We start from the raw sequence: 11,485 nt of genomic DNA, 5'->3' as shown, positions 1-11,485 counted from the left end.
CCTCATGCGAAGAGTTGACTCACTGGAAAAGACTCTGATGCTGGAAAGGATTGGGGGCGGGAGGAGAAGGGGACGACAGAGAATGAGATGGCTGGATGACATCACTGACTCGATGGACATGAGTTTGAGTGAACTCCAGGAGTTGGTGATGGACAGGGAGGCCCGGCGTGCTGTGATTCATGGGGTCGCAAAAAGTCGGTCACGACTGAGCGACTGAACTGAACTGAACTGAACATCCTTCAGCCTTTACCCAAATATTACTTTACAGGCGAGACCTTCTCTGATGATCTTGTTTTAAACTTTAAACTCTGTGCTCGCTTCGGCAGCACATACACTAAAATTGGAGCGATACAGAGAAGATTAGCATGGCCCCTACGCAAGGATGACATGGAAATTCGTGAAGCATTCCATATTTGTAAGAAAACTGTGGTACATATACACAATGGAATATTACTCAGCCATTAAAAATGTACATTTGAATCAGTTCTAATGAGGTGGATGAAACTGGAGCCTATTACACAGAGTGCAGTGTGCCAGAAAAACACCAATACAGTATACTAACACATATATATGGAATTTAGAAAGATGGTAATGATAACCCTGTATACGAGACAGCAAAAGAGACACAGATGTATAAAACAGTCTTTTGGACTCTGTGGGAGAGGGCAAGGATGGGATGATTTGGGAGAATGGCATTGACATATGTATATTATCATATGTGAAACGAATTGCCAGTCCAGGTTCGATGCATGACACAGGGTGCTCGGGGCTGGTGCACTGGGATGACCCAGAGGGATGGGACGGGGAGGAAGGTCGGAGGGGGTTCAGGATGGGGAACACAGGTACACCTAGGGTAGATTCATGTCAATGTATTGGCAAAACCAATACAATATTGTAATTAGCCTCCAATTAAAATAAATAAATTTATATTAAAAAAAACTTTAAACTCTTTCTGAAGTGTAATTTTCACAAGGTAAAATCCTGTAAGGAAAAATGAATATGTATAAAAATGTCATTTAACTCATCAATGAATTAATGAGGGAAGAACCTATAATATGTTTGCACAAGTTTGAAGGAGACTCTTGACATATGTATAAATCTGTATGTATATATATGTGTCGCAGTGCCTCTCAGGTGGCTCAGTGGTAAAGAATCTGCCTGCCAATACAGGAGATGTGGGTTCAATCCCTGGGTGGGGAAGATTCCCTGGAGAAGGAAATGGCAACCCACTCAGGTATTCTTGCCTAGAAAACCCCATGGACAGAGGAGCCTGGCTGTCTACAGTCCAGGGGGTTTCAGAGTTGGACATGACTTAACACACGCATACATAAACATACACATACATGTGTATAGTCAGGAATGCTGAAATGAAGTTGCTAATAGATGCAGAGCTGCTAAGCATTCTATAAAGCAGTAAAATGTTTGAAGTTGTCAATTTTTTTTTACAGCGTAGAAATCAAATGAAACTGTACCAGACAAAATTTATTTACATCATGATGAATGGTAGTTATACTCATTGTTATTTTTCTACAAGTTAATATACCCCTACAGAGATGTGAAGTAGTCCAGTCCATAACAATCAATCAAAAGTACACATTTTTTATTTTAAAAATTTTATAAATTTCAGTTTATTTACCTTTGGTTGTGCTGGGTCTTTATTGCTGCACAAGGTTTTATCTAGCTGTGGTCAGCAGGGACTATTCTTGGTCACGGTGTACTGGCTTCTCATTGCAATGGCTTCACTTGTTGTGGAGCACACGCTCTAGGCCACGTGGGCTTCAGTAGTTGAAGCTCTGTGGGCTCAGTAGTTTCAGTTCCTGGGCTCTAGAGCACAGACTCAGTAGTTGTAGCACATGGGCGTAGTTGCTTGGTGGCATGTGGAATCTTCTTAGGTTAAGGACCAAACTTGTGTTTCCTGCACTGGCAGGTGTATTCCTCACTCCTGAGCCATCAGGGAAGCCCCAAAGTGCATATTCTTATGTGTATAGGACCTAGGGCTAGAGAGCAAAGGGAAACCTCAGCCTTCCATATCTCTCTTCCTACCTTCAGCTTCCTTGTGCAATAATATAAAGCTACAGGCCTGTGGACACCCAGCCCTCAGGGCAGGATGAACACATACCCTTGACCCTGTGGATGATTTGTCCAGATAGGAGGTGCATGGCTGGTGAAGGATCAGAACAGGTGCTTCTAAACTTCGAAGGCCAGAGCAGGAACCTAGTTGCCCATGTCTAATGGCTGCAGATGTTTTCTGCCATGAAATTTACTTACTTATTTACTAATACTTGCTCACTGTTACCCTTCACTACTTTGCAAGTTACATGTGGTTAAGAATCTTTATCTGATTTTATTCACAACTGTAATTTTAGCTCCTGGAAAGATGTTTTACAGCATTTTTTTTTAAACTTTGTATTTTGTATCAGGGTCTAGCTGATTAACAATGTTGTGATAGTTTCAGGTAAACAGCTAAGGGGCTCTGCCATACATACACATGTATCCATTCTTCCCCAAACTCCCCTCCTATCCAGGCTGCCACATAACACTGAGCAGGGTTCACCGTGCTATACAGTAAGCCCTTGTTGGTTATCCATTTAAAATATAGCAGTGTGTTAATAAATATGGTTGAATGGATCCTTGTCCTCAACACAGTACTTGTTTTGTGAGATATATTTGTAAATATATATTTCAGGAAAGAATGACGGTTTGAACAATAGTAGAATAAAAAATTAATTTCTGAAGTGCAAACATTTTTAAAAATTTAATTTTATAACATAATATGTAATATAATGGTACATTATAGATTTCTAAACAGCTTATTGGTACATAGTTCATATACTATACAGCTTGCTCATGTAAAGTATAAAGTGTAACCGCTTTTAGTTAAATCACAGTATGTGCAACTATCATTACAATCAATTTTAGAGCAACATAAAAACTTTAACAGATTTTAAAAAACTGAAATATGGGCTTGCAATAGTTGTACCTCTGAATATATGGATAAAATAAGTGCCATTTTGTAGAATAAATTTTGTGTGCCTGTATAATTATATCTAAAGGATTAAAGTTTGCAACTTACATTTTTCATAGAGTTTCTGAACAATGAAAATTGCATGAAAAAATTCAAAGCTTCAAAGGATCTAATTTGAGGTATTCTATAGTCCATTGTGCCTTCACAGTTTTTAAGCCAAAAATCCCTATTTGTCTACTTCAGATGCTGTTTCAAGGGCTAAAGGTGATGTCAAAGAGCTATTACTTAAAATAATCTTAAAAATTTTGTGACTCTTTAAACCAAACCAAACAAAAAATTAAAAGTATCTTTAACAAATTCAATGGACTTTTAAAAATGAACATGGGAAATGTAGACTATTGAGGCTAAAACTTTTTATAATGTTCAACCAACATTTTTATTTTCTGAAACTGCTTTCACATTCCTTAATTATCTCAAGACCCTCCCCCATTGAAAGGGAGGCATTCATTCTTTCAAAAAGTCCCTAACACAAAGAAATTGCTTTGAGGTTTAAAATAAGTACAGCTTGTTGAGTTCTTAGGAAAATCATAGCCTAAAAATAAGTACTTTTGATTTGTAAAAATCAGACTTAGTTGAAGGAAGAACAGTTTTTCCTTTAAATCCTGAAAGCCACACCTGGAAATCTGAAGCACATTTTCACAAAGAATTACAAGGGATAAAGGATGGTAGTGGTGGTTTAGTCACTCAGTTGTGTCCAACTCTTGCGACCCCATGGACTGTAGCCCGTCAGATTCCTCTGTCCATGGTGTTTCTTGGGCAAAAATACTAGAGTGAGTTGCCATTCTTTTTTCCAGGGGATCTTCCTGACCAGGGATCAAACCCATGTCTTGTGTCTCCTGCATTGGCAGGTGGATTCTTTACCACTGAGCCACCAGGGATGCCTAGTGGTTTTCTAAAAAGGCAGATAAGAGCCTGTACAACTAAGTGACTTGAGAGAGGAAGTAGAGCTGAGAATTCGGATCTTTTGTTTTAGATTTGAAAGCCCAGGAAGTAGGACTGAGTTTTTCATCAAGCAAGTCACTTTGTCTACACTTTGAATTGTATAATAAACACACTGAGACAGTTTCAGATGAGTTAAGAACATCAAACTCAATGCTACTTTTTTATGAATGTTACCAAGGAAGTGTGCAAACCTTTCAATTACATGACATTCCCTGGAACGCTGAGCAAGCCTACCAAAGGCACTGGGCACAGGGAGGAGAGAGGGCATCCATGTCCATGTCGGTGAGCCTGCGGCCAGCCCACCAGGCTCTACATGCTCCATGGGGGTGGAGGGGAGAGCAACTGAGTAGCTGCTTTCCTGCGTGGAGGATTTGAACGCAGAATGCAGAAGCATTCAACATCAGTATATTGGAAGAGACTGCTGGGAAGGGGATCCCATCATGAAGGGAATGGCAGGCTCCATGCTCATGAGTGTGAGATCCCAGCCCAGTGCTCACAAGACCCACAGGGATGCCAGACCTCAGAGGTGCAGGTTCAGGGAGTTAAAAGAAATCTATTCAAGATCTGGTTATGCTATGAATTTCTGTCTGATGATGAGTTCATTGTTTAAGTTCTATGAACATATCTTTTAGTTTTAAGAAGTGAGCCTAAAATACCTTCTTACAAGGTGGGTTGGAGGATTAAAAATAAGGTGTGTGTGTGTGTGCATGCTTGTGTGTGTGTGAATGCATGTGTGTGTGTGTGTGTGTGAGTGAGTGTCTAGAAATGTGTGAGACACATCATAACTCCCCAAAGCTCCTTAAAGAGTCCAGTCTAGAATCCTGGGTTGCTTCAACCACACCTCTGCAAAGAAAGGCAAATAATGATTTAAAACACTTAAGCAAATTGGCCATCTAGTCCATTCTTTACTACAGATGCTAAAAGTGGTAATATATTAATGAAAGTGAAAGTGTTAGTCACTCAGTTGTGTCCGACTCTCTGCTACCCCACGGACGTAGCTTGCCAGGCTCCTCTGTCCATGGGATTCTCCAGGCAATAATACTGGAGTGGGTAGCCATTCCCTCCTCCAGGGGATCTTCCTGACCCAGGGATCAAACCCGGGTCTCCTGGATTCTTTACCATCTGAACCACCAGGGAAATGTACATTTAATCTACCCCTTTCCTTCCCTCTATCTCTGGTGAAAGTGATCATGAAATCTACAGAGCCCATAATTTAGAGAATGCTTAGGTCTTGGATGTTATGCAAATGGGCAATTCAGCCTTGAAATGGCTGTCTGTAAGAAATTAAAGAGTTGCTTTTCACTAAAAAGCCATACAAGCCAAAAGAAGTGTAATAGAAGTTCAAGAGCCCTTATTAATGCATGAAGTTACCCATCACGTCATCAACAACACTCTCTACCTAACAGATGGGAGAGCAGGCGTGGGCCATCACGTGGCTGTGAGATTAAGTGGAGGAAAAGTTGCCTAAGTTACCTTGTGTGACTTCTCTTATTGTTTCAAATACAAGTTGGACCAAAGCTTTTTTGACAGTATGTTCTGAAACATGGTGTACCCAAGAAGAACCACAAATTTGTCACCTGGGTCCCTAAGCCTTAATAACATAAGACTCTCTCCAAACTAAACTACAGTGGTAATTAGCAAATATAAGCCAGAGGTCCTTGGAAACAGAGATATAGAGGGTAGGCTTTTCTTTTGAACAATCCATGAAAATGTATAATAATTAAGAGTTAGGAGGAGTCATACAATTACAATTAATCTAACTTATTTTTTCCTCGTCTTTTTCCTTCTTTGAAACCTGCACTAACATCCCTACTTCATCCACAAAATATTTCTGTGCAACTCCACTTAATTTTAACCCTGGCTTTATTTAAGGTTCTTTATCATTTATGTACATAGTTTTTATTTTAAACTATTCTCTAGTGAAGCCCGCTCTGTGAATATGTTGCTTGGTAAACATGCCCCTTAGTTATTTTGTGTATGCATTTCTTATCCTTTCTCTTTGATCATGATCTTCATGAAGAAAGGAATAGTGCTTTCCTTACCTCACTTTTTATTCGTTTGTTTTGTATTTATCTTTTTAATTTATTTTGGCTGATATTTAAATCTAATAGACATTTAATGCAGAGTTACCATCCAAAATAAATTGTATTTAAGGCAGAAATATATTTTGAGAACTTCTATAATGAAAGTCATTCATATTTGTTGTTGTTCAGTCCCTCAGTGGTGTCCAACTCTTTGCCACCCCATGGACTGCAGCACACCAGGCTTCCCTGTCCTCCACTATCTCCTGGAATTTGCTCAAGTTCATGTCCATTGAGTCTGTGATGCTCTCTAACCATCTCATCCCCTGATGCCCTCTTCTCCTTTGGCTTTCAGTCTTTCTCAGCATCAGGTTCTTTTCCAATGAGTCAATTCTTGGGGGCAGGAGGAGACGGGAACGACAGAGAATGAGGTGGCTGGATGGCATCACCGACTCTGTGGACATGAGTTTGAGTGAACTCCGGGAGTTGGTGATGGACAGGGAGGCCTGGCGTGCTGTGATTCATGGGGTCGCGGAGAGTCGGACACGACTGAGCGACTGAACTGAACTGAAAGAGAGGTTGGTTCTCTGTCAGCTTTAGTTTGACAATCATTTTAAATAAACTTTAAAAAGTAATATAGAATCATTGAAAAACTTTTCAAGTATTATGGAAGAGCAAAAAGTTAAATTTATTCTTAATAACAACCCCTTACTTAGTAGTTTAGTGTATATTCAGATTTTTTCTCCTTTGTTTTTTTCTTTCCTTCCTCACTCCCTTTTCTTTGCTTTCTTTTTCTCTTTCTTCTTTTCTCCCTCTCTATCTCCCTCCCTTCTCCTTCCTCCTCCTTCCTCTCCCTCTTTTCTTTCTTTATCCTCAGTATAATCACTGCCTTTATTTTTATTGTGGTAAAATATTCACAGCATAAAATCTGCCATCACAGCCATTTTTAGGTGTACAAGTCAATGGTATTAATTACATTTACAATATTGTACAACCATTAATACTCTCTGTTTCCCAATTTTTCCCCTTAATTAAATACTATTCACACTGCTGCTTGCTTTTTCACTTGCTCTATAAAATCTCATTGGATGAAGCCTTCATCTCCAAGTACTCTTTTAGTTGTTTCATAAAGAATTGGCAAAATGGCAGAGGAGTTTGGGGGAGAATGGATGCATGTATATTTATGGCTAAGTCCCTTTGCTATCCACCTGAAACTATCACAATATTGTTAATCAGCTATACCCTAATGGAAAATAAAAAGTTTAAATTAATAAAAAAAAAGAATAGACAAAACTGGGAAAAAAGATTTTATTTCGAACAATTTGTCTACTTAACATGTTCTTAGGATCCTTGAAGATGAGAGAAAAATCTGCTGGAATTATCTTTTTTCAGAGTGTAAAAAGGAATATTTTATATTTAAGTAATAACTTGTTCCAGTTTATATGCTTGGAACATGTTATTCAGAAGCTCTTTATCACTTTTATGAGAACTCTGTTTTCACACAATAAGTGAGTCACATACTCTTTAGTTGCAAATGATGCCAATGGTCATCTGACCAACTCATTTATGATCAGAATCCATTTTACAGAATCAGCCACTAGGTCACTGTGGCTCTTTAATCTTCTTTACTGATAGGGAATATGTTACTGTACAGCCTTCCAAGGCAGCCCTTTCTTTTCCCGAGGTATCAAAAAAATTACTTCTTGTTTTTTTCTCTCCCTACCTGGAACTTTTGCCCATTGGGTTTATTTTAAATCTTAGTGCCTTTTTGAGCAAATACAACCCCTCTTTTCAAGTGATACTTGAATATAATCATCAACTCCCTCCTGAATATTCAGTTTTACTAAGATAAACACCCCGATTACTTCAGCAGTTCTTGATAGCCTGTGGTCTCATGTTCCTCACCAACCTGGTGATTTTCTCTTGAGTTGTATTTCCATTGAACCATTTTCTCCTTAAACTACAATGCTTGGAACTGAAGATAATAGTTCTGATAAATTCTAAATGCTTTCAGGTAGAGCAAAAATTTCTTTTATATGTTTTACTTCAAACTCCTAATTCGTTACACAATAATTTTATGGTAGAGATTTAAGATTCAGATTAAATTCGCTACTAACACAGTATGGGTACCTCCTTTAATCATTTATTTCAGACTTGACTTTGTGACAATGGAGTCTTTCTAGTTTAGAAAGAACCAAAAATTCATGTAACATGATCACATTGAGAGATAGTTAAGGTCGAAACACGTACCTCCAAATCTTGCTCTCTTATGTAAAACCACCAGCTTTTCTTACAACATCAAAGGAGACACTGAAACGCGAGGCACAGATAATGAGCTGCCAAATGTTTTGATGGTCGCCCGTCATTTCTGTAGCTTCGCTGGAAGGAGGAATGTGGGAGTGTGGGAATTCACACTCCAGAGCTGGTCTTTTAGCAACATGTAACAGACGCGGAGAGGAGGACTAGTTCTGATAATCTAAGTGAGAATTCTAGCTCTAGTGCCTTTCTCTTATCCATCTTGAGGGATCACTACTTTCAATGTGAAGACAGTAAAAAAACACTTGTAATAATTGGGCCAAAGTCCTTATGAGCTAGAGATATGTCTTCCCAGGTGGCACAGTGGTAAAGAATCTGCCTGTGATGCAGGAGATGCAAGAGACGCTGGTTCAAGCCGTGGATTGGGAAGATGCCCTGGAGGAGGAAATGGCAACCCATTCCAGTGTTCTTGCCTGGAAAATTCCATGGACAGAGGAGCCTGTGGGCTATCATCCTTGGGGGTGGCAGAGCTGGACATGACTGAGCATGCACACACACCTAAAATTTATTACCATAGGCTTCAGTGTCTTTACTATTTCATGTCAAACCTGGATTATGGACATTTGTCTTTCCTTCCATTTTTTAGTAGTATGCAAATATTCAGTAATATGTAAATATTTAGTAACATGTAGATATTCGTAATCTGTAATTATTCAGGGCTTCCCAGGTGGCTCAGTGGTAAAGAGTCCACCTGCCAATGCAGAAGATGCAGGTTTGATCCCTGGGTCGGGAAGATCCCCGGAGAAGGAAATAGCAACCCACTCCAGGATGCTTTCCTGGAGAATCCCATGGACAGTGGAGCCTGACGGCCTCAGTCCATGGGGGTCTCAAAGAGTCGGACATGACTTAGCAACTGAACAACAGTGATAACAACAGGGTGTTGACTAGGGCATTGGCGAGGCCCCATATGGGGAGCCAGCAATTTGTTATAATAAATTATTAACAAATAGCTCAACTCAGAATGAGACAATGTGAATAGAAGGAAAAGAGAAAGAACTGACTGGGTTTCTGGTCCAACTGACTATAAAGGAGAAGGAATGAAAGATTTTGAAGTTCTTGGCTTGATGGAAGGGGAGCATGGCGGTGTCATTAATGAGATAGGACACAACGTACTAGGAGAGGTTGGGAGGAAGCAGATGGAAATTCCCTTGAGTGCAGGCATTGAATTTTTGCATTGTTCTGTCATTAACATAGCCCAATACCTGGCATAGATTCAGTACTTCGACATTTCATTTGAAGAAAGCAGTGAGTAAGTGCATGAGACAAGGGGAATTTAGGTGTACAGTTTGGAACGTGATGAATTGGAGGTTTCATCCATGTGAAAACATCTCTGCTCTTAACTTCCCCACACTCCATGATATATATTTTAATATCTTCCTCAAGCATTTATCCTAGCTATCTCAACTTTATAGCTATTTAGAAGCAGGCCAAATTTCTTTTTACAAGACTATAAATACTTGGAGTCAGAGTCCATATCTCACTTAATAGCTATGCACACTATCATGCTTCATAAATATAGGACTGGGAAATAGTTGAAAGGTAGAGTCTGAAGCTTAGAGAGAGACATCATGTCTTTGATTTCACCATATGTTGCTTAAACCTGACAGTGCTTTAATAATAGTTGATGATTTAGCTGGAGTGGTTCACAGTGACCTCCCCCATTTAGCAAGCAGTCATGTACTTTTTTGTTAAAGTGAAGTGAAGTAGGTATACAAAAAGACAGTCTGCTAAATATGGTTAGTTCATAATAGAAATTAATGCCCGATGTGCCCTCCTAAAATATCTAAGGTCGTTTGTGAAGTTTCTTATGTTTTCAAAAGCAGGTCTTCTTTAAAAGCCTGCTCCTAATTTAGGAGACTTCAGAAAGGATATCAGTACAAAACTAAGTGAATTGTGTTTGAATTCCATGTTATGGTATTATCTATGGAGCTGACCTCCTCCTGACACCTTCAGAGAAGCTGGTAGAGCTGGATTCTGTAAAACAAGGTGACTTTGATAAAGGCCATGCCTCCCTCCAATCCCGAAAAAATCGGCCTGAGGAAAGAAATCACGTAGAAATATGATGACAAAAAGCCTTGCTCGTAAATCCAAAAGGCATTTTGACACTAGTGAAAAATCCATACTGGTGACTACTGTCCTCAGATTCTGAAAACAAAGAGACTTATTCAATTAGAGGTTAAATTTACTATTATTTGCAAAGAATATATATGATGTCAGTTTAAAATCAGTCATGTTTTGTTTCTGTGTTACAATTTAGATTTCTCAAATAATTTTAAATTAGCAGCCTTCACAGTTCAGATTGCTGTAGTAGTCTATAAATTAGTAGACATCAGTTATATCAGCACAGTAAAAACACAGCAACATGTTGATGGGACATGTGATGATGCGAAATATTTTAGGGTACTCTTGGCTTCTGCCAATGGCTGAGTGCCTTTGCTGTCCAGCTGAAGCTATCACAATGTTGTTAATCAGCTACATGCTGTGCTGTGTTTAGTTGCTCAGTCATGTCTGACTCTTTGCGACCCATGGACTGTACCCTGCCAGGCTCCTCTGTCCATGGGGAATCTCCAGGCAAGGATCCTGGAGTGGGTTGCCATGCCCTATTCCAGGAGCTCTTCCCAACCCAGGGATCGAACCCAAAACTCCCACATTGCAGGGGATTCTGTACTGCCAGAACCACCAGGGAAGCCCAAGAATACGGGAGTGGGTAGCCTATCCCTTCTCCAGGGGTTCTTCCCTATCCAGGAATTGAACCAGGGTCTCCTCCATTGCAGGTGGATTCTTTACTAACTGAGTGACTGCTGCTGCTGCTAAGTCGCTTTCAGTTGTGTCTGACTCTGTGCGACCTCAGAGATGGCAGCCCACCAGAATTCCGTCCCTGGGATTCTTCAGGCAAGAACATGAGTGGGTTGCTATTTCCTCCTCCAATGCATGAAAGTGAAAGGTGAAAGTGAAGTTGCTCAGTCGTGTCTGACTCTTTTACTAGGGAAGCCCATTAATCAGCTATACTACAAAACAAAATAAAAAAAAAAAAAATGAAGTTGACAATCCAGTGGGGAAAGAAAGTGAAAGTGTTAGTGGCTTACTTGTGTCCAACTCTTTACAATGCCATGGACTATAATCCACCTGGCCCCTCTGCCCATGGAATTCTCCAGGCAAGAATATTGGAGTGGGTTGCCAT

At 39.7% G+C, this 11,485-nt stretch overlaps 1 non-coding gene across 1 annotated transcript; it reads left to right on the top strand.

Moving 5' to 3' along the window:
- Nucleotides 1-310: 310 nt before the first annotated feature.
- Nucleotides 311-417, top strand: LOC129556656 (U6 spliceosomal RNA). The gene has a single exon (XR_008686061.1). It is a non-coding gene; the product is annotated as a U6 spliceosomal RNA (small nuclear RNA).
- Nucleotides 418-11,485: the final 11,068 nt, after the last annotated feature.

This window comes from Moschus berezovskii, chromosome 13, assembly GCF_049115385.1.
Source record: "Moschus berezovskii isolate FMDL1 chromosome 13, NW_MosBer_1.0, whole genome shotgun sequence".
NCBI lineage: Eukaryota > Metazoa > Chordata > Mammalia > Artiodactyla > Moschidae > Moschus > Moschus berezovskii.
The sequence above is the reverse complement of the archived record's forward strand: the minus strand, read 5'-3'. Positions and strand labels throughout refer to the sequence as shown.